The sequence below is a fragment of the Archocentrus centrarchus genome, unplaced genomic scaffold, assembly GCF_007364275.1.
Source record: "Archocentrus centrarchus isolate MPI-CPG fArcCen1 unplaced genomic scaffold, fArcCen1 scaffold_24_ctg1_1, whole genome shotgun sequence".
NCBI lineage: Eukaryota > Metazoa > Chordata > Actinopteri > Cichliformes > Cichlidae > Archocentrus > Archocentrus centrarchus.
The window spans coordinates 1672654-1700416 of record NW_022060255.1 but is presented as its reverse complement, the minus strand read 5'-3'; the positions used below and the strand labels follow the sequence as shown (position 1 = coordinate 1700416).

The 27763-nt window shown below is 42.5% G+C and overlaps 2 pseudogenes; both read right to left on the bottom strand.

The window, feature by feature from the left end:
- Positions 1-6758: 6758 nt before the first annotated feature.
- Positions 6759-8293, bottom strand: LOC115775845 (nuclear factor 7, brain-like; annotated as a pseudogene).
- A 16373-nt stretch (positions 8294-24666) lies between these two features.
- LOC115775846 (nuclear factor 7, brain-like) lies at positions 24667-26349 on the bottom strand (annotated as a pseudogene).
- Positions 26350-27763: the final 1414 nt, after the last annotated feature.

Here is a 27763-nt window from a genome sequence, read left to right as displayed (position 1 = left end):
CTATTATATTAATCTTCTTACTTATTTCCCCTTTTTGAAATCCACTAAAACTTTAACTTTGCCCATAACTGAGCAGGACTCGTGTTTTTAGTTCATAAAGCATTTGTGGTTCCAAACAAACTCAAAGATGATCTTCATGTGTGTCATAAAGCTCCTCTGGTTATTCTGGATTACAGCTCTTTCTGTGGACTTTGATTCACAGCTTTGATCGTCCTGCAGCTTTGATCTCAGCACGTATTACATTGTGTATTGTAATACATTAGTTCTCATGTACTTCCCTCTGGTTTATAATTTAGTTTTTATTTTTGTGTGGCAGGGGGAAGAGGAGGGGGAGGAGGAACAAGGCCAAGAAAACCACAGGGGGGAGAGAGCGGGAAAAAAAGGAGAGAGAGAGAGAGAGAGAGAGACAGAGAGAGAGAGACAGAGAGAGAGAGACGACAGAGACAGAGAGAGAAGAGAGAGAGATAGAGAGAGAGAGAGAGAGAGAGATATATATAATATATATATATATATATAATATATATATATATATATAATATACATATATATATATATATATATATATATATATATATATATATATATATATAAACAACTTTAAACCACAGTTGATTGTTTGTGTGGGACACATTATAAATAATCAGGCAGATTAAACATGATGATGATTGTTTCACATGCTTTTCTATGGGGCTCTGTGCTGTCAGTGCAGAGCGGCTGCCTTTTGTACATACCTGAGTGACGATGAGGAGCACTCGCTGAGCATCAGCAGCAAGAGTCACTGCTGCTGCAAAGAGGAGAAGCTCCAGCAGGGGGCGCTGTCACACACAGTGAAGCACACACAGATGGCAGACTGATGCTGATCAGACTGATCAAGGCTCTAACTTCACATCTACATTGTTCACACAGGTCCTCCAACAACTTCATGTTAAACACAACAAGTTACCACACATTGGAACGCTTCCATCAGCATTTAAAATATTGCTCCACGTTATTTATTGCATTGAGCTTCGGGCTGATTGGGAGGAAGGGATGCCATGGCTGTTCTTGGCAGCCAGAGAGGTTGTGCAGGAGAGCACAGGATTTAGTCCTGATGACCTTGCATTAGCACACACTGTCAGGGGTCCTTGGCTGTGAGCAGTGACCAGCAGAGGTCCTCCGAGCCACCGGAAAACACAATAGATTGTGTCAGTGGTTTAAGCTTTATGAGGTAGGTGAGCAAGCTAAAGAGAAGCTAGAAGGTTCTCAAAGTAGATGAAGATCGTTTGATCGTAGAGCTGAACAGCGGCACTACGGTCCTGCGATCAGGTGTTGGTGCTGTCGCCACGTGTTGAATCACCATTTCAGGCTAAATCTTTTGGTCCTCGCACTGTTAAGAGAGCATCAGAACAGGATGAGCTGGTTGAAATGCAAACAAAGAAAATCTAGTAAAATCTGCCATGTAAACTTGCTCAGGCCATATCATGCTCATTGCCCATCTTCAGACTGGTCTGGTGAGGCAGGTGACTCCACAGTATGTGGAAATCCTTCAGTTAGCCACTGCTGCTCCCTCCACTTCATCTCAGGTGATGAGGAGGAAGGAGGTGTACTGGAAGATGGAGGGTTACAACCTCAGCTTCAAAATTCAGAAGCTCTGAGTAACTTGTTTGCTGTATTTGGAACATTTGGATGCAGATAAGTGTAACAAGTTAACATCATTCAGGCTCATCCATCCTTATTTTCAGATACACCATCACATACTGATGTAGTGCAGCATAACATCGATGTTGGTGATGCTCAGCCTATTAAACTGCATTTTACTGGCTGTCTCCTGATAAGCAGGAGATATTAGCAGCTGAGGTACAATATATGCTAGAAAATGGCATTGCTGAGCCTTCTTCATCTGCTTGGTCATCTCCATGTTTGCTGGTGAAGAAAACAGACTCCACGTTTAGGCCTTTCACTGGCCTTCGTAAGATTAATGCAGTCACAAAGCCAGATAGAATACAATAGAATTGAATAGAATAGGCAGAATGCCTTTATTGTCATTATACAGGATGTACAGTGAGATTGCAGGGCCACTCCTGTTCAGTGCCATGCAGTAGAAAGTCAAACTTTCTAAAATATAAATGAGAAATTTTAAAAATATACAGAAAATAAGAGAATGTATAAAATATATATGTTGTAAATAAAATAAGTGTAGACATATAATAATGCAGATGGTGAGTGTTGCACTTGGTGCATGAATATTAGATATTACACAATATAGGAGTGATAGATATTGTGGGTGCTGCAAAGTTTGTGAGCAAGTTTGACTTTGTGAAATGTTGGCAGGTTCCTCTGACTCAGAGCAGGTTTGTTCTTTCACCTCTCCTTCAGGTCTGTGTTCATACACTGTTATTCTGTTTGGTCTTCAACTGCACCACACACATTTTGATGAAACATTCATGTAGACATTTATTTTAAACTTTAAGAAATATAAGTTAGTGCATAAACATAAGGGTTCTGTGTGAGAATGTACAGTTTATCCATAGTTACATGTGATTTCTGCCTGTTAGTGTTACACACTGAGGAGCAGAGCAGTGTGAGTGTATAAGTCTGCTCTAATATGCAGCTCATCAGAGCTCAGGTCACATTTGATGAATAAAACTGAGATTTAAAATTGAGCTGCTTCAAATAAAAAGCATGACAAATATTCTGAAAATCATTTAAAAGAAACAAGAACATGAAACCCAAAAACTTCCTTATAGAAACTTTATCCTGTTGGCTGCCTTTGTGTTCTTTATGGATTTAATGGAGCCAACTTACAGGTGCATTACTGCCACCTACTGGACTGGAGTGTGGATGGAGATTAGCAGGGAAGAAAAAAGTTTATCATCTGTTTGTAAACATTTAAAAGGCAAAAACAAACAAAGCAAAACCTTCCTTAAAGAAAACTAATAACCCTCAGTGGCTCAAATATTGTGATATGGAAACAGGTCCTTTGGTTTTTGTGTAACTGCTGTGCGTTCCATGAACGCAACACAACAAAATCAAAGGCCAGATTGAATTCAGACAGTTTGGATCAATAATTTCTATGAGCCTTTACAACAAAGCAGCTCTGCTGCTGCTGTGGAGCAAAATAATAATCAATGACAGAGCAAATGTTTGCTGTAACCCCCGGATAAGAACAGGAAAAGAAAGCATGAACAAAACGTCTGATAGAGACAATAAATCTTTGTGAGCTGAAGCTGACATAAACACACTGGAACAAACAGCAACTTTAACAGCATCAATGTTCAAGAAGGATCAAATCAGTGTTTGTGTTCATAGACATACAGAACATGGACTCATATGTGAGCCTTTGGTGTCTTTATCACTCATTTTCTGCTGTTTCATTGACTAAAACATCAACAGATGATTTTGTTAAATAGTCTTTAGTTGCAGCTGGAATCAAGAATCTGCAGTTTTCTCTCTAGTTTTTAGTCACTGTGATTTAGACTCAACATTCAGGACAAAGATCAATTTGGAACAATGACAAACACAATTGAAGACATTTCCTGAATATCACTGAATAAATGTAATTGTGTGTCAGACAGTGAACAGTAATCTGTACTGACACACATGGGAAACAAACAGCAGCTCAGTGATTATATCAGCATCAATAATCTGCTTCAAAAAGATCAATAAAAATGACTTCAATGCTTTCAAGTGAAAACATCAGAAAGTAACAAATGAAAACAGTTTTGTTTGGCAGCTGAAAAAGAAAGAAAATCTACATGTGATCCAAAAAGTCTCATTGTGTGCTTTGGGAATATCCTGAACATTATATAAAACAGAAAGATGTGTCCCATCATGTCATTGGTGCTAAAACTTTAAATATTTAGATCTGTGTCACAGTTTTCAGAAACGCCTTAAAGGTGTTACTGAATTCTGTGAACAGCATATTTGAGTCTTGGGGCTCTGAGGACGTCTGAGCTGGACCATCAGGAACTCTGTGCTGTCCAGAATGTATGTAAAAGTGTGGCTGGAGTCAGTTTACAGCGATCACATGTCAGATCCAGGTCCTTTTTAAACTTGTACAATTTATCTTTAGACCAATGTAGACGATTTACTACCTTGAATTGAACTATTGCATGCCTTAGACAAATTGACTAAGAATAAATATTTGAATAACTTTTGCCAGTCTGAATCTGATATGGATTCCTCCAAGTCCTTCTCCCACCTGTATTTCAGAGAATAGAAATTGGTATCATATTATGAATTAAGCAGTGTATAAACTGTACTCATGGATCGTTTTGTGTCAGACCTACACTCCAGAATCTTATCAACAACAGAGGAAGAGGGGCGCAGAGGAAAGCACTCAGAGTTGGACATTACAAAAGGTCTCAATTGCAAATATCTGAAAAACTGTGATTTATTAATGTCAAATTTCTGTACCAACTGTTCAAATGAAGCAAACCTATTATCTACATATAGATCATATAATAACTTATTCCTTTTAGAGCCCAGATATTAAAAGCTGAATCTGTTAATGAAGGAACAAACATGTGATTATTTGATACAGGGGCTGCCAATAATAACTGTACCTTTGAATGATCTTCTACACTGATTCCAGATTTTTACTGTGTGAATTACCACTGGATTAGAAGTATATGTTGGGACTGGTTGATTAAAAGGTAACTTGGAGCAGAGTAAAGCGGAGAGAGAACTAGATACAATTGAGGCCTCTTTCCAAGGCCACCCAACTTGGGACAGGAGTGTCCTTTTTTAACCAATAATAATAAGGTTCTAATGTTAGCCGCCCAATAATAGCACATGAAGTTAGGGGATGACATACCTCCAAGACTACAAGGTAATTGCAGCATCTTCCTGCCAATCCGTGGATGCTTTTTTATTGCAAACAAATGCTGATAATTCACTGTCCAAATTGAAAAGAAAGACTTAGTAAGGAACATTAGCACACTCTGAAATAAATAAATTAATTTAGGCAGTATAGTCATTCTATTAAATTGATTCTTCCCACAAGGGAGAGAGGTAGGGATTCCCACCTAGCAATGTCCTGCCTAAGATTCACCACTAGTGGTAGATAATTCACCTTATAAAGATCAAGTTGATTACACACATGTTATTTTAAGTCAATTACATATAATATAACTTGAGGTTTGTGGAAATCGTGAGGTCAAATTATTAAGTGAATCAAAAGAATGATTTCTTTGAGTGAGGGGACGACGCCCACTGGGGTTTAAATACCCGGGTCTCTCCACCTTTTGTCTGAGAACTGAAGAAGTGTTTCAGATGAGACGTGAACGTCTTCAAGAAACTAAAAGAAGTCCAGCTGCCTTTTTTCAACCTCCAGAGAATCTATGACCTGGATGAACCTACACAGACCTGTGGCTCTGCCACTGATTTGCACTGAAGAATGAACCCTACACCCCCTCCCACAACACACCCTGTCTGGGTGTATATATAATAGATATTTAGTGTATATATTTGGTACATTTTTATATTATATTTGAAGTATTTTATTTTCATTTGATCTTAGTGTATAATCTGAGCATATCTTTCATCGTGCTGGTGTGTAAGGGCAGTCATTAAAACATTTCACTGCTAGTTGAACCTTATATGATCATGAATGAGACAGATACAATTTGATTGGATTGGAAGGATTTTAATGGAGCCAACTTACAGGTGCATTACTGCCACCTACTGGACTGGAGTGTGGATGGAGATTAGCAGGGAAGAAAAAACTTTATCATCTGTTTGTAAACATTTAAAAGGCAAAAACAAACAAAGCAAAACCTTCCTTAAAGAAAACTAATAACCCCTCAGTGGCTCAAATATTGTGATATGGAACAGGTCCTTTGGTTTTGTGTAACTGCTGTGAGTTCCATGAACGCAACACAACAAAATCAAAGGCCAGATTGAATTCAGACAGTTGGATCAATAATTTCTATGAGCCTTTACAACAAAGCAGCTCTGCTGCTGCTGTGGAGCAAAATAATAATCAATGACAGAGCAAATGTTTGCTGTAACCCCCGGATAAGAACAGGAAAAGAAGCATGAACAAAACGTCTGATAGAGACAATAAATCTTTGTGAGCTGAAGCTGACATAAACACACTGGAACAAACAGCAACTTTAACAGCATCAATGTTCAAGAAGGATCAAATCAGTGTTTGTGTTCATAGACATACAGCACATGGACTCATATGTGAGCCTTTGGTGTCTTTATCACTCATTTTCTGCTGTTTCATTGACTAAAACATCAACAGATGATTTTGTTAAATAGTCTTTAGTTGCAGCTGGAATCAAGAATCTGCAGTTTTCTCTCTAGTTTTTACTCACTGTGATTTAGACTCAACATTCAGGACAAAGATCAATTTGGAACAATGACAAACACAATTGAAGACATTTCCTGAATATCACTGAATAAATGTAATTCTGTGTCAGACAGTGAACAGTAATCTGTACTGACACACATGGGAAACAAACAGCAGCTCAGTGATTATATCAGCATCAATAATCTGCTTCAAAAAGATCAATAAAAATGACTTCAATGCTTTCAAGTGAAAACATCAGAAAGTAACAAATGAAAACAGTTTTGTTTGGCAGCTGAAAAATAAAGAAAATCTACATGTGATCCAAAAAGTCTCATTGTGTGCTTTGGGAATATCCTGAACATTATATAAACAGAAAGATGTGTCCCATCATGTCATTGGTGCTAAAATCGGATTCTTTAAGCCTAAAGAAAAAAACAACACACATAAAAAAATCACCACACAGACGTTAAAAAGAATCACTTTACTGTGAAATCTGACACATTTTGATATCACAGGTTTTGGCGTCTCCTGATTCTCCAACACTGAAATATGGGAAGAGTTTCTCAGTGAAAGTGTGTCTGTGAGTGTAGATGTGAGTCATGTCTTCAGGGTTGTAGAAGGACACCTCCCCCCTGTCATAGTCCAGCTGGACTCTGATCCTCTGGAGACTCTTCTTCACTCTCACAGTGTGACCAACAACATCAATGTATTTTCCACTGCGATGCCATAAACACCAGATTCCATATTCTGGTGAAGCAAAAATTTCTCCCTTCCTGTCGACTGACTCTTTAACTAAACCCACATTCCAGTCAGGATGGTCTCCCACCTCCACCTCCCAGCTGTGTTTCCCTGAGCTGAAGCCCTCAGAACCAAAAACATTGACATACTTAGTGTTCTCTCTGGATTGTCAGGAAGCTGCTGCTTTGTGTCTCCTTGTCTCACAGTGGTCAGATCATCAGACAGACAGAGCCAGCGGTTTGCAGTGTTTGGGTCCAGAATGACAGGACTGAAGTGGAGCTTCTCCTTGATCTTCTCCCACACTCTGAAGGACAGGTTTCCCAGGTGTTTGGCCACATCTATCAGTGCTCCTGAGAGCAGCTGTGGATCTGACAGGGAGCTCTGGGCTCTGGCTCTGCTCTGAGTGGCTTTATAACTGCTGAGGAATGGCACGCTGTGTTTCTGCAGCTCTTCTTCAACAGCAGAGATGCTGTCTGACAGAGAGGAGATCTGCTCCTCAATCATCTTCATCTCTCTGCTCATAGTCCTCCCCTTCTGCTCCTCTTCCTCCCTCAGAGCTGCCAGTCTGGCCTCCTCTTCCTCTCTCAGGAACTGGTGGAGCTTGTTGAACTCTGCTCTGATCTGCCGCTCTGGGGACAACAGCTGCTTCTTGGAGTGTTGAATCACTTCATTGTAGGTTTTCTCCACTTGTTTGTATTTGTTCCTCTTGTCCTGCAGAGACTTTAAGGCAGATTTCAGCTGCTCCTTCAGGTCACTGACTGCTTCTTCTACAGGAACCACTTTGTGAGTCTGATGGAGAGAAAACTCACAGACGGTGCACACAGCTCTATCTTCATCCACACAGAACAGTTTAGGCTCTTCTTGGTGTTTACTGCACACTGACATTAATTTCTTCTCTCCCTTTCCTGTCTCAGATGATCCAGCTTTCTGTCTGCCAGCAAATGAATCAGCAAGTTCTTTCAGAGCAAAGTTCATAAATGGTTCATCTTTAGAGGATCTTCTTTTACAAATGGGACAGTTTTTGTTTTTAGCTTGTTCCCAGAATTTCTGCAGGCAGCTTGAACAGAAGCTGTGGCTGCAGCTCAGAGACACAGGATCTCTGAAAGTCTCTGAGCACACGTGGCAGCTCAGGAAACCTTCAAGAAGTTTCTCAGCCATTTGATCTTTGAGTATCTGTAACTCACCAAACTGCTGTTTGTTGAACCGTCTGATTAAAATCCTCCAAATGTGTGTTTTTCAGCAGAGATCTGACGCCCTGTGATGGCGTCTCAGCTCAGTTTAAAGTGTCGAAATTTAGTTTCACTTTCGTGGATCACAGTCACGTGATCAACTGTTACAAGCAGGAAATAATATTTGTCTCCAGCAGAGGGCGCTGTTCAGATGTTCATATTTGAAGCTTTAACAGGAGGAAGGTTAGAGGAGCAAACCAGTCTGATGCTGTTAATATGAGCAGTAGTTATTTTAAATGATGAAATCATGAATGTTGTGAGATTAGCAGGCAGACTGAGCTGTTTTATTTAAAAGAAGAAAAAAATTTAATTATAAATTAAGATTAAGACCCTCAAAGCATGGATAAATATGGTGAAAGGTGACTGATGTATCAGGTGTTACAGCCAAATTTACCTGTACTTTATATTAATGTTGTAAATCTCAGAGACAGAAAATGCAGAGATGCTCCTGCAGAGACGCCCTCACAGCTGTTCTTTTCTCTCTGCATTAAAAAGGGAAAAATGAGGACAGATGAGCCCAAATGTGAGCGTCAGGATTGGAACCAGAGACCTCTCTCTGCCAGTCTCTCCAACAGCTCAAAATGAGAAATGACTGCAATGAATTCTTCAGACAGCATGGATAAAAATAACTTTATTGTGAAAGAGTGGATCAGCTGTTTTATGAGTGCGTTCAGGTTCGCTACTTTTGGAGCTTCTTTCAAAGTGACGTCAGAAAAGATTTAAATTTCCCCGAGTTGGATTTGAACAAAGTAAAATAATGAAGGACATGAAAACTGAATCTTTATGCTTCATTTTATTTATTGTTGAAAGAGTTTATTCATAGATGCAGAGTCTGGGATATTAGGATTCAAGGAGTCTTTATTGTCATCACATCTACATGCAGTGTTGCCCTTCAATATGAAAGAAGAATAAATATGAATATAAATATGAAGTAAGAGGAATATAAAAGAGAAGATCCTCCAGTTGTGTGTTTCAGCAGTGATCTGACGTCCTCTAACGGCGTCTCGGCTCAAACTTTAGTTTCATGTTCATGTATCACAGTCATGGTTAAAGTGTTACCAGCAGGAAATGATGTCATCATATTTCCCTCCTCTTCAAGGCGTGATTCAGAGATTCTCCTTCATGTTTTCCAGTTTGTGTTTAAACAAAAGAGAAAATGTATCAAATTTTGAGCTCTTGTGTTTTGTTGAAGCAAACAAAATGTAACCATGAGGCTTGTGGTGTTGATGTTCCACTGAGGAGCATTTCAGCAGGCTGAGCGGCTCTAAAGCAGTTTTATAAGTTCTGTTTCTCAGCTGCTGCACCAAGAAACAATTTACTTTTAACATGTCAGCATGACTGATTATTGAAGTGAACTACAGAAGATTATGAAGTGAACAGAAATGAGGAGAAAAGCTTTCTTTAGCTTTTAGTGGATCACCAGGATTTTCATCTGTCCAACTCAGGGCTCAGGTCGGCCATCTTTGTAGTCTCTTCTTCATGACAGAGTCAAAGTACTCAGCTTTGGGTTCAGCATGGCTGTCCTGTCTCTGTGTCAGGAAACCACATGATGCCTGTGTTTGCTGTCTGTGGACAGCTCTGACTGACCTTTGAGCCTGCTCAGCACCTTTGACCTCATTACTTGTTCACCTGTGTCTCCTCTCCCTGCCCCACTGCTACCTTCACATTCTTGGCTCTGATTCAATAGAAGACACAGCTTTGGAATAAAAACCTCATTTTATAGTATAGAATTTTAGCTTTTAGCAAAGATGATGGAAACTGACCAGTAGCTGCAGTAGAAGTCGTCTAGTTTGCTCACAGTTCAACAGGATGCCAGCAGGAAATGAGACTTTGCTTCAGTTATTGGACTCATGAGTGGCAGGAACACAGCAGCAGCAAACATCCTGCTGGGAACATGTTTCTCCTTCTTCTGTTCAATAATCAGCTCCTTCAAATTATTGCTTTTTTACTTCTTCTCATTCTGTCTCACAGGAATGGAGAGGAAATATTTTGCTCTTTGCTCAACAGTTACATTGAATCAAGAAAGTAACCACTTTATCATGGTTATAGTTTTCATTGATCATAATGAGATCATATTTAGGGGGTTGTATTGGCTGATTTAGATTCCTTAAAGTCTGAACACATTTCCCACATGTGCAGGTTTATCAGCCATGATTTCCTTTTCCAAGAAAGCTCCGTTCTTTCAGAGATCTGAGCCTTTGTAATGACGTCCTGGTTCATCAATAATCAGAAAACACACTTCTGCCTGCTTTTATTACCTGGGCTGTGGCCTCACACCTGCATGAGATTACCTTTGGACTCCAACTATCAGGTTTGTGCTGCACTGAAATGTGATGAGCTGAGCAGTGTGAGAAATATGGAGAAAGCGGAGCAGAGACAGAGAAAGCAGAATAATCTGATATGACACATAGTTATATGTTGGTCCTGCATTTGAATGTTCAGTGGAAGCCACTTTGATTTTGGACATGATTGGTCTTCATGGATTCTAGATTAGAGCAGGTGTAGATGTGAGAGTGTGTGCTTCTCTGTCTCTGTGTGTGTGTGTTAGCCCTGTGACACACTGATGACCTGTCCACGGTGTACCTGACCTCCCACCCTGTGACCCCTCAAAGAGTCTTCTTGTGACCCTGAGTTGGAAAAGTCATTAAAATGGTTTTAGTTGATCAAACATGATCTGATCAAACATAAGTCACATGATCAAACACGCTCATGGATCTTTGACCTTTGCTCATCATCTTTTATTATCCAGCTCCTGCACCTTTAACAGCTGCTGCATGGAGCATTGGAAGAAGCACTGACGTTCTCATGTACTCTCATTTATTCAGTAGTATAAATGACTGCATGTGGTGAACAGTTCCATTATTTAATGTGGGTTATTGGTTTGCAGCAGAGATCAATAATCACAGTATAATCACAGGATAAAACATGGACGCAGCTTCCGGGTGGGAAAAATGAAGCCAGTGTGGAAGTGTAGAAAAAGCTGCATTCTCTCTGAAGGCCAGCAGATGGCGATAGCTGTGGCTGCACAAAGACTTGTGGTCCTATAGAAATCAGAATCAGAATCAGAATCAGAATCAGAAGGTTTTTATTGCCATATGGGTGAACAGGTTCACAGCATTAGGAAATTGCTGCGGTACTTCGTGCTTACAGAAAAAACAAATAAGTATAAAAACTATAAGACAATATACAAGTATACAAATTGCAAATATACAGAGATATTAGAGCTATAACTATAACACAATATTACAAAATTACAAAATATACAGTGCAGAGACTAATTAAAAGATAAAAGAATGTAAACTATATTCCACTAATATGTACATCAGTGCAATCAGACAGGTGCATAGACATAGGGTCATCAGCGTTTGTGGAGGGTGGTGGTAACAGTCTTAGGGTAATTGTTCATGAGTCCAACAGCAGAGGGGAAGAAACTGTTCTTATGGCGGGCGGTTCTGGTCCGTATGGACCGTAGCCTCCTGCCTGAGGGGAGAGGGTCAAAAAGTCTGGGCCCAGGGTGAGAGTGGTCGGCTGTGATCCGACCTGCACGCCCCAGTGTCCTGGAGGTGTACAGGTCCTGGAGAGATGGGAGGTTACAGCCAATCACCTTCTCAGCAGAGTGCACAACGCACTGTAGTCTCTGTTTGTCCCTAGTGGTGGCTCCAGCGTACCACACAGTGATGGAGGAGGTAAGGATGGACTCAATGATGGCAGTATAGAACTGCACCATGGTCCTTGCTGGCAAGTTGAATTTCTTCAACTGCCGCAGGAAGTACATCCTCTGCTGGGCCTTTTTGATGACAGAGGTGATGGTGGGCTCCCACTTGAGGTCCTGGGTGATGGTAGTTCCCAGGAAGCGAAAAGAGTCCACTGTGGTGATGGGGGTGTCAGTCAGGATGATGGAGGGTAGAGGGGCTGTGTGCTTCCTAAAGTCCACTATAATCTCCACTGTCTTCTGGGCGTTCAGTACCAGGTTATTGTGGCTGCACCAGGACGCCAGACGTTTGACCTCCATCCTGTAGGCCGACTCGTCCCCGTCTGAGATGAGTCCGATGAGAGTCATGTCGTCTGCAAACTTAATAAGCTTGACAGACTGGTGGTCAGAGGTGCAGCAGTTGGTATACAGGGAGAAGAGCAGAGGAGAGAGGACACAGCCCTGAGGAGTGCCAGTGCTGATGGTCCGGGAGTCCGAGACATTCTTCCCCAGCCTCACGTGCTGCTTCCTGTTCGTCAGGAAGTCAATGATCCACCTGCAGATGGGATCTGGCACGTTCATCTGGGACAGCTTGTCTTGGAGGAGATCAGGGATGATGGGGTTGAAGGCAGAGCTGAAGTCCACAAACAGGATCCTGGCGTAGGTTCCCTGGGAGTCCAGATGCTGTAGGATGAAGTGCAGAGTCAGGTTGATGGCGTCGTCCACAGACCTGTTGGCTCTGTAGGCAAACTGCAGGGGGTCCAGAAGGGGGGCTGTGAGGGACTTGAGGTGGGACAGCACCAGACGCTCAAATGACTTCATGACCACAGAAGTCAGTGCCACAGGTCTGTAGTCATTTAGTCCAGTGATCCTTGGCTTCTTGGGGACAGGAACAATGGTAGCGGTTTTAAAGCAGACAGGCACGTGGCAAGCCTCCAGTGAGGAGTTGAAGATGTTCGTGAACAATGGGGCAAGCTCGTTAGCACAGTGTCTCAGTGTGGCAGGTGAGACACCATCTGGACCTGGAGCTTTGCGAGCTTTGACACTCCTGAACTGCTTTAGCACCTGGTCCTCCTGAATACAAAAGACTGTGGGGGTGGGGGAGGAGGGGGACTCTGGGGTGGGAGTCCTTGGTTCAGTCTATTTGCAGTTTGTAGGTCGTCTGTGGAGTGGGGGGTTTTAGGCTTGTAGTTGGTAATCTGCCTAAAACTTTTCCATACAGAGGCCGCGTCGTTCTCTGAGATCTGCTGCTGTATATTCTCAGAGTGATGTGATCTAGTGTAACCGTGCTGAACTTGGCCGTGTATTAATTCAGCTCGGTCCAAATAATCATAACCCAGTTCTGTGTTTCCATTCGTCGTATAGTTTGTGTCTGCGTTGTGTTCAATGACAATCAGGAGACAGGATGAGATGAATGCTGACTTTATCTGCCTGCATGAAACGGAACATGTACTGGTCAGAATCATGGGCTCATCATCGGGTACAGCACCTCGTGCTCTTCTCCCATACACTGGCAACGAGGTTCCTGTGTCCACTACCCTTATCGCGGCTAACCACCAAGAGATGGCGCCGTTTCACCCGCTATGCATAAACCCAAAATGAAAATAATGACAAGTGGAATCCAATACAATATTAACTGTTACACTCCCCTCTGCTGAATTCCACTTGTCCCATTGCAACAAACAAAACAACAAAAAAATGACCAATACAATAAAACCACAGGTACAATCACACAAAAAGGTGCACAACCGCTATCTAACAAAGCTCTGACCGTAACCTCTCCTCCCAGTGTCACATCTTCATAAAACAGTTTGTCATGTTGTTTGAGTCTCTGAATGTTTTGAACTATAGGTGTGTATCCCATCTCTCTCACTTCGCACACACTTTGGCATACAGACTCCATGTCATCATCAACATTTGCGACAGGGGGATCACTTTTAGGCCCAACACTTGCCCCCACCACATGCAGGCCACTCAGTTTTCCTGTGGTTGCGCCCCCTGCTTAGCGCCTCTAGCTTTCCTCACCACGGCCCCCGGACACTCCACTCGCACATGGTCAGGCGCAAAACAGTTAAAGCACAGACGGTTTTGACCTGCAGTGGTACTGAGTAGTGTGTCCATCATCGCTGCATACCGCACACGGTACTACGGGCTTTACTTTCATTGGTTGGTCTCTCTGTGTGCGCACATTGAACTTACTTTGAAACTTGTACTGTTGTGGCTGCTGCTCCAGAACACGTTCGAGCAGAGTGATGACCTGGTCCAGGCGGTCCGGGGAGCTCTCGGCTGCCTGTCCAGCAGGTGGCGACACAACAGCAGCCGCAGGCACAATCGCACTTGTGAGTGTCGCACGTTGCATAGAAGTGGTGACCTCCTGTTGCTGAGAAGGCAAAACATTGGTCACACTGTGTTTGGATAGTCGCTTGCGAGCTCTGCAGTGTTCAACGAGCTTCTCGTGAATTTCTGCAACTGTCCATTCTTTCAGCTGTCTACACTTGAATATGAGCGACAGTTCAGGATCAGGACAGTTCTGGATGAACATGGCAGCTAAGTCATGTGACAGATAGTCAAAAGCCCTATTTTGTCTCTTTAGAGAGTCCTCTGTCACATCCAGAGCTTTATTAAGTCTCAGCCAATAGTCGAAGGGGTGCTCGTCAGGATGGGGCACAGTAGCATAAAAATCAGCTAAGGGCAAGCTGGAGGACATAGTATCACTAAAGTGTTGCTTCAGTAACTCAAAAATGGGCTCAGGTCCTTCACGCAGATTCAAAACTGGCTTACTGCGTATGCCCACTTTAACCACTTCATGTGCCCTCCCCACAAGCTTAGATACTACTTCATCAGCTTGTTCAGCCACAGGGATGCCCTTCTTTTTCAAATAGGATAACATCATGACTTCCCACTCTTGGACTGAACATGAGTCATGATCCCCTGTAAAACTCACAGGTTCTTTAACATCAGGGCGAACAATGACATTTAACATTGCAGACTCATTAGCTGTACCCCCAACTACTCCTGAACACAGTGTATTATTAAGGCGGGTTTCAATGCAAGATGCAATACTTTCACCAATAGAAATTCCAATCTGTGAAGCTATATCACCCAAACGTTTATCATTAACATCACTTTGTGGTGCATCAAAAGTGTCATTAACATTTCCACCCAAATCTGCATAACTTGGTATTGGTGAGGATGAATCTGGAGTGTACAAAAGCACACCTCTCCCTCTAGCAGCTGCAGGCATAGGGGTAAACCCTCTCCCCCTACCAAAAAAATTGCCTGCCATACTCAACACTTTACCAACAACAGCAAAAAAACAGTCAAAAATAACAAAAAAATAAAGCACATACAACTCAAATACAGGGGAACAAAAGCATCCCCATCAGGTCAACAAAGTAGAACAGGGCAACAGAAATCATCCACAAAATAAATACACTCAAAATAGTTGCGTCTCAAAACGCCCCTCCTTCACTGAGGTAGAGAGAGCAAAAAAAAATTTGCGGTCAATGGCGACAGTGCTGCCACTCATAAAACCACAAACAGCTCCAAACAACGGTACAAAGGGTTAAAAATAGCTTTGCATTTACTAAACAAATTACCGCCACACCGCCAAAGCGGTAAAGAGTCCACACAGCTGTCCCGAATCTGAGGCACTTCCGAAGCGAGCGGCTCCAGGAAGTAGACGCAGCCCCGGTACTCCGATGCGAGCGCGCCGGGAAGTAGACTCAGCCCGCGCCGACGCAGCTGAAGAACGGGTCACGGCACCAGTGTAACCGTGCTGAACTTGGCCGTGTATTAATTCAGCTCGGTCCAAATAATCATAACCCAGTTCTGTGTTTCCATTCGTCGTATAGTTTGTGTCTGCGTTGTGTTCAATGACAATCAGGAGACAGGATGAGATGAATGCTGACTTTATCTGCCTGCATGAAACGGAACATGTACTGGTCAGAATCATGGGCTCATCATCGGGTACAGCACCTCGTGCTCTTCTCCCATACACTGGCAACGAGGTTCCTGTGTCCACTACCCTTATCGCGGCTAACCACCAAGAGCTGGCGCCGTTTCACCCGCTATGCATAAACCCAAAATGAAAAATAATGACAAGTGGAATCCAATACAATATTAACTGTTACACTAGCAGTGGCCACTTCCTTGCTAAACCTGTACTTGGCCTCTTTGTAGCAGTCTTTGTCCCCACTTTTAAAAGCCTCCCTCTTCTCTATCCACAGCTGCTTCAGTTTGGGAGTAAACCAGGGTTTGTCACTGTTATAACACACCCTGGTGCGTGATGGCACAATGCTGTCCTCGCAGAAGTGGATATACGAGGTTACAGTGTCCGTGTAGTCATCCAGACTGTCACAGGCAGCCCTCATTGAGTCCCAGTCTGTAGTTTCGAAGCATGTGCGGAGCTCCTCCACAGCCTCACGGGTCCACTGCTTTGTTGTCCTCACCACAGGTTTTGAGAGCTTTAGCCTCTGTCTGTACGCGGGGATCAGGTGGATCATGTCGTGGTCAGAGAGGCCGAGTGCAGCGCGGGGCACTGCGTGATAAGCCCCGCTTATCGTGCTGTAGCAGTGGTCTAGTGGCTGCACCTCTCTGGTCGGACATGTGATATATATATATATATATATATATATATATATATCACATATATATATGTGATTTATATATTGATTTATATATATATAAATCAATGGAAACACTATAAAGCAGAAGAAAGAGCTTTAAAAATGAACATATAGGGCCAGATTTCCTCAGAGTCTGCAGCAGAGCAAAGCCTTCTTTTAACACCAATAAAGCCACTGGATTGATGAAAGAGGCGAGGTGTCAGCTTTGGGACTGAAAGTTGTGCACAGAGGGATTTTGCAGCTGTCCTTATGGCACATGTGTTTGCAGTAGTTTCCCTTTGAGGAGAATATTTCAGTGAATCACACAAAGGTGATTGATCAAAGTTTGTGGCATGTCATTTACTGCAAATTGCACTAATGCTGAAAAAAGCAGGTCTTCTGCCTGTTGTGGCTGATAGTTGCTTCTAGGAGTGTTGATGTATTTGGACTGAGAGGGAGAGATGAGGTCAGAAGGAATCACTGGCATATTGGGTGGATGGCTCCTAGCTGTGTGTCCTTAAATCCTTCACTCAGTCCTCAGGCTGAGTGCTCAGAGCCCAGCCTGATTTGTGCTCTGCAGTAATTCTGGGATTTTGATGAAGCAGAGCAGAAATGAACTGAGCTGAGCCGTGGTTTTCTCAGCAGTGCGCACACACACACACACACACTTCTCTCTACTGTGTGTGTAACAAACCAAAGTCAAATGTGTGTTCAAATGCAGCTATTAATGGGCCTATGTTAGTGTGTTAGATTAACATGTGAGTCTTACTGTGTGCTGCTGCATACAGACTTCAGATGTATGATGTGGAATAGTTTGTAATAAGCAGCCCTGATCTGGATCAATCCACCTGAGTCTCAGAGCTCAGGACCTCACACAGCTGTTTCTATCAGAAGAGTTCTCCTGAGAGCAGCTGTGGATCTGACAGTGAGCTCTGGGCTCTGGCTCACTTCAGATCCATCTGCTCACATACAAATGATGAGCCAGCATCATCTTAAAGAGCTCGTGATCATTTGCCATCAGAGCTCTTGGCTCTCAGACTGCAGGCTTGTGCTTCCTGGAGTTTCTAGAAGCAGAATGGGAGGCGGAGCCTTCAGCTGCTCCTCTTCTGTGGAATCAGCTCCACCTCAGGAGACAGACACGTCTCTGCTTTAAGATCACACTTCAGACTTTCTTTGTGATGAAGCTCATAGTTGGGGCTTAATCAGCTGACCCTGAAGCCTCCCTCAGTCATGCTGCTATAGGCTCAGGCTGCTGGGGGGGGCTTCCCATGATGAACATGTCTCCTTCTCTGCCCCCCCCCCCCCCCCCCCTTGTGTTTCTGTCACACTGTTTCATGTCATTAACTTGAGCCATTTTCACTGATGTGCTGCAGCTCTGAACTGTGTAGGATGCAGTCATTTGTGAACATTGAGCATCTTTAAGCTCTCAGACTGAAACTAATGCTCTAACTGTCCTCTGAGTTTGCTGCTGCTGAGTGGGCGTCATGCGTCCTTCCTCCTGCCGCTGCATCCTGGCAGCATCTTTGCTCCAACCAGATGGAGTATTTCCAGTACTGCGTCTGAAGCAGAGTATTTGCTGTTTTGTGCTACATGGCAGACAATGTTCTGACCTGATTCTCTCAACTTTGTCTGCACTTCTTTTGTGTGTCTCTCCTGGACTTTGTGTGTTTTTGTCTCATTTGTTCTCTGGCAGGATTTTTGGTCCTAATGTGTAATTGATTTATTTTACACAAGTATTTAAAAAGCTTCTTTAATGAGACTCCAAATCCATGCAGATATCATCATCACACCTGACAAATAAAGAAGCACATTTATGATGTTTTACTGTCTGTTGTGTCTGTTTACTGCTCTGATTTCTATATATTTAATCAGGAGCTTCCATCTGATGTGGCTGAGTTAAACAAAGCAACACTGAGTTGTGTTACTACACTACACACATGCTGCACACTTGTACAGCTGCATTTGTACTTGCAGGTACAGTTTAAAGGAAGTTTTTCATAGAAAGGTTTCATTGTCACACCTGCGCTCACACATTCATCATGCTGCACCACTAAACACCTCCCTGCTTGAACTCATCCACCACCTTGCAGCCTCCATTCCCCGTGCTCACCCACTCCCTGCTGTTTCACCTGCTCAGCCTGCACTCTGCTGCTCCTCAGTCCACCTGCTGCCCCTCATTCACCTCCAGAGATTTACTTTGAAACACAAACTCATTTAAAGCCGTCCCTTTGCTTCATTTGGCTCCACTTGTTGCCCTGATATAACAGCGTATACTGTTTGAGTCATTCACAGAACTTCCTCTCCTTCTTTTTGGACGTCTCAAATTGAACATGTGACAGAGTGAAAAGCACATTTTTACAGTCTAACCAACACAGTTGGTTCAACACTGAGTTTTTCTCCTTCCCTGGAGAGTCCTACCACAGATACTGAGCACAAACATGGGAATGACATGGAAGACGTTCCCTTCTCATAACTTTCCATGTTGTTTATGAATGTAAGTCACTAAAGCTGAGCCACTTTAAATATTTAGATCTGTGTCACAGTTTTCAGAAAGGCCTTAAAGGTGTTACTGAATTCTGTGAACAGCATATTTGAGTCTTGGGGCTCTGAGGACGTCTGAGCTGGACCATCAGGAACTCTGTGCTGGTTTGTGCATTCATGAAGAACTGAGAGGCAGGGAGACACTTTCAGTATGTCAGTAACTGCAACACAATGACTTCAGCCTCGGAGGATAGATACGCACTGAAGAGCACAACTTTGGTCTGCATGAATATAGTTTGTGAGCGGCCTTTGAGCCGGCGACACGTCTTATTTGGAGCTGTTTGAAATGAAAAAAGAAGCATGTTGACCTCTGATGACAAGTTCTCATCTGTAAGTTCTGTTGTTGGTCCTTCACTTGTTGAGTTCAGGGACTTTATGACACCAGTGCTTTATGAATGTTTAACAGTGTAAAGATTTACCTGCAGACTCACCTACATGCTGTGATCCTCCTGCTGAGTGCAGCTGCAGCAGCACCAACTAAATCATCAGCCTCAGGTAACCAAGAACTTTTGGGAATCCTGGAAAAACACGTCGATTCTCAGCAGGTTGTTTTTACATGATGTCACAGGTTGTGTTTTTGGAGCTTTGAGACCACAAAATGATTCCAGTTTGCCGTCTTACAGGATGTCTCATTTCCTAAAATCATGGTGAGGACAGAGGAGGCCTGCTGGAGGAGGTGTGATAGAGGACGCACAGGTGTGTGTTTCTGTGAGTGCTTTTACCTGTGCTGTATAGAAAAGGTGTAACAAAAATCATGAGGACTCTGTGAGCTGTTTGTTTTCATCAGTTTTAGTCATTTAAGATCAGGGGTGTCAAACTCAAATACACAGTGGGCCAACATTGATATTTATTCAGAGAAATCTTCCTGCAGGTATAATAATGAACCTTTTCATATGGACTTTAACTATTTTTGCTTAAAACTTAATATGGAACAAGCAAAGCGTAACACTATATAATATATAACTTAATTTTGCACACATTCAAAATCAAAATTCAAATAGATAAATAAAAATTAAATAAGAATCGTATGCCTCTTTTCATTTGCTGCCTTCTGAATTAAATTTCAACAGTAACCTTTTTCCACATTCTAATAACAAATGTAAAAATAAAATAACAATAATAAAGTAATTAACTAATAATAATATCCTTCAGTGAACGTGAAACCATTCAAGCCCATGTCATGGAGTAGCAAGAAAAGGGCATAAAGAAAATGATTATTATAGCTCAGTTTGCTACACACTGATCTACTCTGATGTGTCCAAGTCAGATACCCGGCATCTCTTCTTGGATGCGAGTTCCTCAATGTCTGGGCTCGGGCTCTGAGCACAGGAAATCCTCAGGACCGAGCAAAGATGTTCATCAGTCAGACGTCTCCTGTGAGATGATTTGGTTCATCAAGGAGAACAGTTGCTCACATAGATAAGTGCTGCCGAACATGGAGAGCATCTGAGCAGTGTGGGTGCGGAGCTGAGGCATTGTGTCAGGGATGAAATGTAGAAACTGTGCAGCACCCACAGTATCATACTTTGACATGAGCATGTCACTACACTGGAGTTCAGTCAGCTCCATTTGGAGGTTAGTTGGGTGCGTTTTTCCACATCAACTGCAAACGGATTACTGAGCAGTTCAAACCGACTTTTCTGCACATCAAAGTCAGCAAATCGCCGGGTAAACTCAGCACTGAGTACACAGAGCTTTTGAGCAAACTGTGCACATGGGAACACAGCAGTAGAGATCTGCCTGTTCATTGTTTGGCAGCAGGGAAAATGGCCCAGGTCTCCTTGTAGCATCTGATTCTTCCACAGGCACAATTTAGTTTTGAAAGCCCTCACTGTAGCGTACATATCTGTGATGATACGCCCCCGTCCCTGAAGCTGCAGGTTCAGCGCATCGAGATGGCTCGTGATGTCACACATAAAGGCCAGTTCACACAGAAACTTTTGGTCCCGGAGCTCAGCTGCATCTTTCCCTTTGCTTTCCAGAAACTGACATATTTCCTCACGTAGCTCGAAACATCTGTTCACTACTTTTCCACAACTTAACCATCTCACCTGTGTGTGATACGGCACGTCTGCGTATTCCGAACCACACTCCTCAAGGAAATATTTGATCTGGTGGTGATTCAAACCTTTGGCTCTTATAAAGTTAATCGCTCGTGTTACTGTGGTCATAACATGTTCCATCTTTGCCACACAGTGATCTTGATGTACGATGCAGTGATAAACAGTAAGCTCACCTGCACAGGTCTCCTCCCACATTTTCTCCCGTACCCTGCCCACCAGTCCACTCTTTTGACCACACATCGCGGGCGCACCATGTGTCGTTAGTCCCACGAGTTTGTTCCATGGCAGCTTCATTTCAGTTACACATTTGGAAACCTCTTCAAAGATTTTGTTCCCTGTGGTTGTGCCATGCATCGATTTTAATCCTAAAAGTTCCTCCGTAACACACAGATGTGAGTCCACTCCACAGATGAAGACTGACAGCTGGGCAGTATCAGTCGCTGCTGTCATCCACAGTGAGGGAGAATGCAACGAAATCTTTTCCCTTCTCCATCACCTGGTCATATAGATTGGTGGCGAGTTCACATGTGCGATCAGCTACTGTGTTTCTGCTCAGGCTCACATTTGAAAATGATTGCTTTTTCTCTGGGCACACAAGGTCACAAATTTTCATCATACACTTTTTCACAAACTCTCCCTCATTGAAGGGCCGGGCTGATTTTGCGATCTCTGCTGCCACAATAAACGAGCCTTTACAGCTGCCTCACTTTGTGATATGGCTTTTTGAACATAGTCTGCTGTGAAACCAAACATCTTTTCATCTCTTCTACTTTCTGGCGCCTTTGAGTCATGTCCATGTCCTTGTGCTTGTCTTGGTGTTTCGTTTCATAGTGTCGTCTAATGTTGTACTCCTTGGTTATAGCCACATTGGCTCCACATACAAGACAAACAGGCCTGTCCTTTACATATGTAAACAGATATTCTGCCTCCCACTTGCCTAGAAAGCTCCTGTTTTCTGCCTTTCTTTTCGCCATTTCTCGGAGGGGAGCACGGTGCCAATATTAGCATGAGGTTGCTATGACTACTGTCAACAGAGGAGAGGGCGTTCATGGGTCCTGTTGTGATTTTTGAGCCAAAACACCAGCAGAGCATTCTGGGATTTGTAGTATTAGCAGTACATGCGCTGTAGGCTATAATACTGACGGGCCAGCTCCAATTGTCATTTGGTATGGCTTCATGGGCCAAATATAATTACACTGCGGGCCAAATTTGGCCCGGGAGCCAGAGTTTGACACCTATGTTTAAGATCATCCACTGTGTGATGAAACTTTGTGCTCTTCAGCCTTTGTGAGTGTGAAAAAACAGGATATCTGTACATCCTTGCTGTCACTTTGTGCCAATTAGTAAGTTTAGTCAGAAGCAAATACACAAGCTGTCACGAGTCCTGCTCATCTGTCAGAGATCAGAACACACAGCAGTGCACTGCAACAACACAACAGACAGATGAGACAGATGTGCCCCTCCTCTTTTAGTCGGCATCCCTTTAAAATGAGGCTCAGAGTAAAGATGTCTCCTCAGCACAGTGATGCTGGCTGGACTCCTCTCTCCTCAGGTCTCTTCCTCCTCTGCTTACAGCAGCTGGAAACAGCTGCTCAGCAACATTAAGTCAGTGAAATAAATGCAAAGTGCTCTGAGATGATTCGTGGGTGTTGATGTCAGATCAGCTACATTAATGTGCTGCAGTTTACTTTTAGCATCATTCTCACAAACGTGTGAGTCAGCATGAAGGTCCTGAGGATGACTCTGGTTATGTGTCAGTTAAAGTGGACAAATATAGTTCAGTTTGTGACTGAATATAGCTGAGCCAGTTAAGTAAGGAAATATCTCTATGTTGGTGTTTAATGAACACAGTTACATAAAGCAGAAGAAACTGTATTTTGTTGACTTTATGTCAGCATGTTTAGTTTGCTGAATGTTGAACTCTTAATTAAATCCAGGTTAACTGGATATAGTTGGAATTACTGAGAATATTCAAGTTGATTACACACATGTTATTTTAAGTCAGTTACATATAACATAAACTGAGGTTTGTGGAAATTGTTGAGGTCAAATTATTAAGTGAATCAAAAGAATGATTTCTTTGAGTGAGGGGACGACGCCCACTGGGGTTTAAATACCCGGGTCTCTCCACCTTTTGTCTGAGAACTGAAGAAGTGTTTCAGATGAGACGTGAAACGTCTTCAAGAAACTAAAAGAAGTCCAGCTGCCTTTTTTCAACCTCCAGAGAATCTATGACCTGGATGAACCTACACAGACCTGTGGCTCTGCCACTGATTTGCACTGAAGAATGAACCCTACACCCCCTCCCACAACACACCCTGTCTGGGTGTATATATATAATAGATATTTAGTGTATATATTTTGGTACATTTTTATATTATATTTGAAGTATTTTATTTTCATTTGATCTTAGTGTATAATCTGAGCATATCTTTCATCGTGCTGGTGTGTAAGGGCAGTCATTAAAACATTTCACTGCTAGTTGAACCTTATATGATCATGAATGAGACAGATACAATTTGATTGGATTGGAAGGATTTTAATGGAGCCAACTTACAGGTGCATTACTGCCACCTACTGGACTGGAGTGTGGATGGAGATTAGCAGGGAAGAAAAAAGTTTATCATCTGTTGTAAACATTTAAAAGGCAAAAACAAACAAAGCAAAACCTTCCTTAAGAAAACTAATAACCTCAGTGGCTCAAATATTGTGATATGGAAACAGGTCCTTTGGTTTTTGTGTAACTGCTGTGAGTTTCCATGAACGCAACACAACAAAATCAAAGGCCAGATTGAATTCAGACAGTTGGATCAATAATTTCTATGAGCCTTTACAACAAAGCAGCTCTGCTGCTGCTGTGGAGCAAATAATAATCAATGACAGAGCAAATGTTTGCTGTAACCCCGGATAAGAACAGGAAAAGAAAGCATGAACAAAACGTCTGATAGAGACAATAAATCTTTGTGAGCTGAAGCTGACATAAACACACTGGAACAACAGCAACTTTAACAGCATCAATGTTCAAGAAGGATCAAATCAGTGTTTGTGTTCATAGACATACAGAACATGGACTCATATGTGAGCCTTTGGTGTCTTTATCACTCATTTTCTGCTGTTTCATTGACTAAAACATCAACAGATGATTTTGTTAAATAGTCTTTAGTTGCAGCTGGAATCAAGAATCTGCAGTTTTCTCTCTAGTTTTAGTCACTGTGATTTAGACTCAACATTCAGGACAAAGATCAATTTGGAACAATGACAAACACAATTGAAGACATTTCCTGAATATCACTGAATAAATGTAATTCTGTGTCAGACAGTGAACAGTAATCTGTACTGACACACATGGGACACAAACAGCAGCTCAATGATTATATCAGCATCAATAATCTGCTTCAAAAAGATCAATAAAAATGACTTCAATGCTTTCAAGTGAAAACATCAGAAGTAACAAATGAAAACAGTTTTGTTTGGCAGCTGAAAAATAAAGAAAATCTACATGTGATCCAAAAAGTCTCATTGTGTGCTTTGGGAATATCCTGAACATTATATAAAACAGAAAGATGTGTCCCATCATGTCATTGGTGCTAAAATCTGATTCTTTAAGCCTAAAGAAAAAAACAACACACATAAAAAAATCACCACACAGACGTTAAAAAAGAATCACTTTACTGTGAAATCTGACACATTTTGATATCACAGGTTTTGGCGTCTCCTGATTTTCCAACACTGAAATATGGGAAGAGTTTCTCAGTGAAAGTGTGTCTGTGAGTGTAGATGTGAGTCATGTCTTCAGGGTTGTAGAAGGACACCTCCCCCCTGTCATAGTCCAGCTGGACTCTGATCCTCTGGAGACTCTTCTTCACTGTCACAGTCTGACCATCACAATTAGTGTATTTTCCACTGCGATGCCATAAACACCAGATTCCATATTTTGGTGTTATATAACGCTCTCCCTTCCTGTCGACTGACTCTTTAACTAAACCCACATTCCAGACAGGATGGTCTCCCACCTCCACCTCCCAGCTGTGTTTCCCTGAGCTGAAGCCCTCAGAGCCAAAAACATTGGCATAATTAGTGTTTCTCTCTGGATTGTCAGGAAGCTGCTGCTTTGTGTCTCCATGTCTCACACTGGTCAGATCATCAGACAGACAGAGACAGCGGTTTGCAGTGTTTGGGTCCAGAATGACAGGACTGAAGTGGAGCTTCTCCTTGATCTTCTCCCACACTCTGAAGGACAGGTTTCCCAGGTGTTTGGCCACATCTATCAGTGCTCCTGAGAGCAGCTGTGGATCTGACAGTGAGCTCTGGGCTCTGGCTCTGCTCTGAGTGGCTTTATAACTGCTGAGGAATGGCACGCTGTGTTTCTGCAGCTCTTCTTCAACAGCAGAGATGCTGTCTGACAGAGAGGAGATCTGCTCCTCAATCATCTTCATCTCTCTGCTCATAGTCCTCCCCTTCTGCTCCTCTTCCTCCCTCAGAGCTGCCAGTCTGGACTCCTCTTCCTCTCTCAGGAACTGGTGGAGCTTGTTGAACTCTGCTCTGATCTGCCTCTCTGTGGACAACAGCTGCTTCTTGGAGTGTTGAATCACTTCATTGTAGGTTTCCTCCACTTGTTTGTATTTGTTCCTCTTGTCCTGCAGAGACTTTAAGGCAGATTTCAGCTGCTCCTTCAGGTCACTGACTGCTTCTTCTACAGGAACCACTTTGTGACCATGTTGGTGAGGAAATCACAGACGGTGCACACAGCTCTATCTTCATCCACACAGAACAGTTTAGGCTCTTCTTGGTGTTTACTGCACACTGACATTAATGTCTTCTCTCCCTTTTCTGTCTCAGATGATCCAGCTTTCTGTCTGCCAGCAAATGAATCAGCAAGTTCTTTCAGACCAAAGTTCACATCTGGATCATCTTTAGAGGATCTTCTTTTACAAATGGGACAGTTTTTGTTTTTAGCTTGTTCCCAGAATTTCTGCAGGCAGCTTGAACAGAAGCTGTGGCTGCAGCTCAGAGACACAGGATCTCTGAAAGTCTCTGAGCACACGTGGCAGCTCAGGTAACTTTCAAGAAGTTTCTCAGCCATTTGATCTTTGAGTATCTGTAACTCACCAAACTGCTGTTTGTTGAACCGTCTGATTAAAATCCTCCAAATGTGTGTTTTTCAGCAGAGATCTGACGCCCTGTGATGGCGTCTCAGCTCAGTTTAAAGTGTCGAAATTTAGTTTCACTTTCGTGGATCACAGTCACGTGATCAACTGTTACCTGCAGGGAATGCTCTCATAATATCAGCCTCCACCAGAGGGCGCTGTCAGGGTGTCATTCATATAGATTTCCAGTTAACAATGTACCAAATGTTGAGGTCTCGTGTTTTGTTGAAGCAAATCAAATGTAAAAATGGCACAGAGAAGGTGAGGCTGTGGTGTTTCAGTGTGCTGAGCAGCATTTCATCAGGCTGAATAACACTAAACAGTTTCACAGGTTTGGTTTCTCAGCTGCTGTCAGAGGAAACATTTTCTGCCAGCATGTGAGTCTGTTTTTTTCATCCAGCTGGACTAAAGAAGATGATACAGGGAATATGAATGCACAGAAAAGCTTGGATCAGGCGTTAATGTGTCACTCATTAAATCATTAGTAAATCATGTTTTTCAGGATGGTGATAAAATCAGAAACACGATTTATAAGCATTTCTTGTTTCTGTATATGAACTGTTTCATTTTTATTGGAGCCTACTTGTCATGAACTTGTCAGAAACTCACAGAAATATGCAGACCACACACAGCAGAGGCTGTTTCAGGGCTTTGATTGAAAAAGAGAAAAGAAATAGAAATAATGGAGAATGTGGCACCAATTCTATGTCCAAACATCTAAAAGGATTTCCAGATGTCATAACATCAGCTGGTCTCAGCTTTTTGAATCAGATCCCAGAAAGGTCCCAAAACTGTCCAATGAAGCAGCTCCTGTGTTCACTTCCATCTCTCAGGCAGCAGAGTTGTGGCGTTTTCTCTTGCAGTGAGCTGATAGTGACACAAAGTCATTAATGTAACGCAGTCAGAAAAAGTCGGCTTTCTTTGATGTATTTGAAATGTATTTAGATAATGAGATCAAGTTTAATGTTTCTGCAGCTTCTGTGAACTCAAAGCTTTGGAACAAAATATTCATTCACGCCTTTCTGTGTGAACTTGGACATTTAGCTTGTTCCCAGAATGTTTGGAGGAACTTGAACAGAAGTTTGTCAGCCATGTTTTCAAAACTGTCTTTAGCCTAATTAGCGAGCTCACTGATGGTGCTTTTAAACTACCCCCCCCCCCCCCCCAACTTCAGACTGATCAAGGCTCTAACTTCACATCTACATTGTTCACACAGGTCCTCCAACAACTTCATGTTAACACAACAAGTTACCACACTTCGGTGCATTGGAACGCTTCCATCAGCATTTAAAATATTGATCCACGTTTATTTATTGCATTGAGCTTCGGGCTGATTGGGAGGAAGGGATGCCATGGCTGTTGTTGGCAGGTTGTGCAGGAGAGCGCAGGATTGAGTCCTAATGACCTTGCATTTGCACACACTGTCAATGTCAATTTATTTCTAGAGCACATTTAAAACAACATTGTTGA